The 3,864-nt window shown below is 42.3% G+C and overlaps 1 long non-coding RNA gene across 2 annotated transcripts in view; it reads right to left on the reverse strand.

Moving 5' to 3' along the window:
• The window catches only part of LOC111871686, a 16,635-nt gene extending 15,177 nt beyond the window's left edge, over positions 1-1,458 (reverse strand). For both annotated transcript variants that reach the window (XR_004513799.1, XR_002844084.2), the window contains exons 1-2: positions 1,129-1,458; positions 342-450 (exon numbers count right to left, since the gene is read on the reverse strand). This is a non-coding gene — a long non-coding RNA (uncharacterized LOC111871686). The remainder of the gene's footprint in view (positions 1-341; positions 451-1,128) is intronic.
• Between the last annotated feature and the right edge of the window lie 2,406 nt (positions 1,459-3,864).

A 3,864-nucleotide genomic window follows, 5' to 3' on the forward strand; every position in this document is an offset into this window, starting at 1 on the left:
TATATATATAGCATTCATGTTGCTCAGGATCAGTTTCAGTGGCGAGCTCTTTTGAGCACTGTTATGAACCTCCGGGGTATGTACAAGGAACTATACTTTTCTTACCTGGCTGAATGACCGTTAGCTTGTCAAGAATAATTCTGCTCTGAAGAGCTACTTAATACACTGGGAGTACTTCCACTATTAAATAAGTGTATGAAAACTAAACAACATTAAGCCGATCACAGTGGCCGTGAGTTTTAAGGTATTGCCAACTGTCTGTAAGATTCAGCATTTTAGAATTAATTCTGAATGGGCACTAGCCACAGAGAGTAATCATTCTAGAAGGAAAGGAAACCTACCTCTAACAGATTGCAGCATATCTTCCCAGGCTTAGTGAACGCGTTCTGAGACATGACACTGTCGACTCCGGTGTCGTTTGTATCTGCTGGAGATGTAAATATGGCGTAGCTGTAACAAGAGAAGCAGCGAAAGTCAGTTCGTCGAAGGAAGGATGGTGCGGTGTATTTATGGAGTACTGTTGCACGTGTGCATACGAAAAATGGTGATGTTTTCTTTTTGGAAGACTTAAGGATTATTTAATATTGTCCACTTATTTCTACAAGTAGTGGATTAACATTTTTGTGACATGTAAATCTACAAGATAAGGCAGAATAGAACGTGAATTTAATCAAAGTTACAAAGCAGAAAAGCTGGGTATTGGTGAGTACAAAAACATACATATTACGTATACGGTATATCTCATGTTGTACAGTGTGAGGAGAAACCAATTTGCCACCGTTCTTGTCTTACCCACTAGATATTTAACCAATCTATACCTGATTTCTCTCTTTCTTGTTCATGGATTATTTATGCTTTTTATTATTGCTAGTGGGTTGGGACTAAATCCCTTGTACCGCGGCCACTTCTGGCCTATTGTGGATTATTTAACGTTTTCAACTTCGTGATTATATTACCATCGGATGGTAGGGTGACTAACCGACCGACCAAACAACGAACCAACGAACGAACGAACGAACCAACCAACCAGTCAACTCCATGCAGCAGAGTCCTTCAAGGAAGATCACAATAAGAGGGATGGGATGGATGGCATGTATAGCACGCATGAGGAGAACGAGAAATACTTACAGACTTTTTGTCCGAAAATCCAAAGTAGAGAACTCGCTTATGATGCGTAGATGAAAGGATTGCTAGAGAAGTGTGTTGTTGATTGAATTCAAGTGACCCAGAATAAAGCCAAATACCTTCCATTTGTGAAAAGGGTAGCGAACTTTCGAGTTCTATAGGCGCAGGAAATTTCTCAGATGTATATCAGCTGCCTACGAAAAACTACGTTCTGATAACTGACTGAGACACGTTGGTGTGGGTATGTCAGTACGGCGCATTGAATAACTTCCGAATTTCTCAAACTGAATTGTATCGAATCATATTATTATGCTGAGTAATCAGACTGAACGATTTCTTGTCGCCTCTTTACACACTAGAGTACTGCTCACTGCTGTGGGTGTATTCCTGCCTCTTCGCTTGCGGCGTATTCGTTGTTATCTCCAAACAGACGTCTTATACTTCCGCTCTACTAGGAACAGGCTTGTGTACAAAGAACTATGACTCCCGTTTCTACTATGCCCGGTAAGATAAACAGTATCGCGAATTGTACTGGAGCTGCAGAGAAACTGCGTCACAGTAATACAGAATGGCAGGGCTTCCCCTTGGAATTCCTTTTAAAGCCCAGTGGTTCTGTATGTACCACCAGGCTTAACACATCAAAATACTGCTTTCTGCCCGCAAAGTGTATCTGCGTATTTCGTATGGTACTCAGAATGAGTAACCAAATTAAATAGGGAAACATTGATCTAGTGCAGGCATGTCCAACGCGTCGATCGCGATCGACCGGTCGATTGCGGGACGATTTTTGGTCGATCTCATAGGCCTATAAGGAAAAATTATACGTAAAAAGCAGGTAAATTCACTTGTAATATAATGTGATTATATTCAGATTTTGAAGGGAAAATCTTGTTCAAGTAGTGTGTACTTTCAATGTATGTTGCTTTTACAACAAACATTATGTGTCGTGTTATTTTTACCAATATTTTTGCTTAAAGCGAGGTACGACGATAGGAGGGGGTGGTAGATCACTGGCAGTTTTGACACTAAAAAGTCGATCACAGCCTGTTTGAAGTTGGACATGTCTGATCTAGTGTAAAAAAAGTGTTGTTACCATGTTAACTGTGAATCATGGGAAGAGTAGGAAGTCGTTATTACGAACCCATTGTCGTGTTGTTAACTATGATTACTATAAAATATGCGAAGTTTATGTACTCATTGTTGTCAGGATTCCAGTGTTGTTCTTACGGAGAAAGTAATGTGGAAATAAGGTGACTTGGATTCGAACTCGTGAGCTTAGCAGCAAAACGAAGAATTTTATCGGGTTGTCCCTCCAAGAGGAAAATATTTTGCCATTACCAATTTTTTCCACTAGTCGCCATTTGGGAGAAAAAGGGATGGACAGATGGACGGACGAATTTTGACGAGTTTGTATATAGATAATCAGGACAGAAGGTTTCGTGGACCAGATTAGGAACGGATTCATAAGTAAACGTCATACTTCCTCATCATGCAATGGGTTTACTCCTATGTCAGGAGACTGTATTAGATTATAGCGTCGAGTGGTATGTTGATCGATGAATAATGAATTGGAGGTGACTCGGAAGGAAGCGGTGGTAGACTGATTGAAGTACTACCCCAACATTTGCCTGGAGAGACTGAGAAAACCAACAAAGAATCTCAGTCAGGATAGCCGATATCCCGATTGAGATTCGAACTAGGTGCTTCCAGAATACAAGCCAGAAAAGTTACAGCTCGAGCCAGCTTACTTGGTATACTTCTTCTCGCCGAGCTAAACCTTGGTCGTCAGACTCATTTGAAGTTACATCGAGCCAGTAGGGCCGCGCCATAGCTCAGGCGGTTAGTCGCTGGCTTCCTACTGCGGCGGCCCGGGGTCTGGTCAAGTGGGATTTGTGGTGGACAAAGTGACGCTGGGGCGGGTTTTCTCCGAGTTCTTCGGTTTCCCCTGCCAGTCTTCATTCCACCAAATTCTGCATCATCATAATCACCCGGTGCACGTACAATAGGCCAATCAGTGGCCGACGTGCCGAGTGGACCCAGTTGGACTCCACTCCCCACTAAGCGAATTTAAAAAATAATTACATCAAGCCAGAATAGCGTTCTGGATAGCTGTTTCTACATGTTAACATTGTACCCGTATTTTTATTGAGCGTAGCTCGGTATAGCGACGGGATTCGATCTGGTCGGCCGGAGTTCTATTCCCGGCAAGGAAAGATATTTTTCTCTTCTCCACACCGTCCAGACCGGCTCTACGGCATACCCAGCCTCGTATACAATGGATACCGGGGGCTCTTTCCCCGGGGTTAAAGCAGCCGGGGCTTGAAGCTGACCACTCATCTACTTTTAGTGCCGAGGTCAAGAATGGTGGAGCTATGTGTCCATTCCCTCATACGTTTCCAAGGCATCGTGCTTATGTAATTAAACACAGGGACAACTTTATTTTTCTTTTTTACTTTTGCTTACAGATTACAGTTTTCAGTGAAATGACTACATGATACCGCTGCGTTTTATGCAGATGGGAATCAGGTTTTTAATACGTAGTGAATAAGAGAATGTTATCCTGAGAGCCCCCATAACTATCAGCCATTCGTACGAACGTGACTAAAAGAGTACAACAAACTTCATGTGCTAATCTGTTCTGCTGAAGGATAAATTGCATCACTCATCGGCGAGTCTCTAGCTATTCTATGCTCCTTTCCCTTTTATCCTGGTTGTTTCCGTTTTGGCTTTAATAAATGT

Source organism: Cryptotermes secundus, unplaced genomic scaffold, assembly GCF_002891405.2.
Source record: "Cryptotermes secundus unplaced genomic scaffold, Csec_1.0 scaffold262, whole genome shotgun sequence".
NCBI classification, from domain to species: domain Eukaryota; kingdom Metazoa; phylum Arthropoda; class Insecta; order Blattodea; family Kalotermitidae; genus Cryptotermes; species Cryptotermes secundus.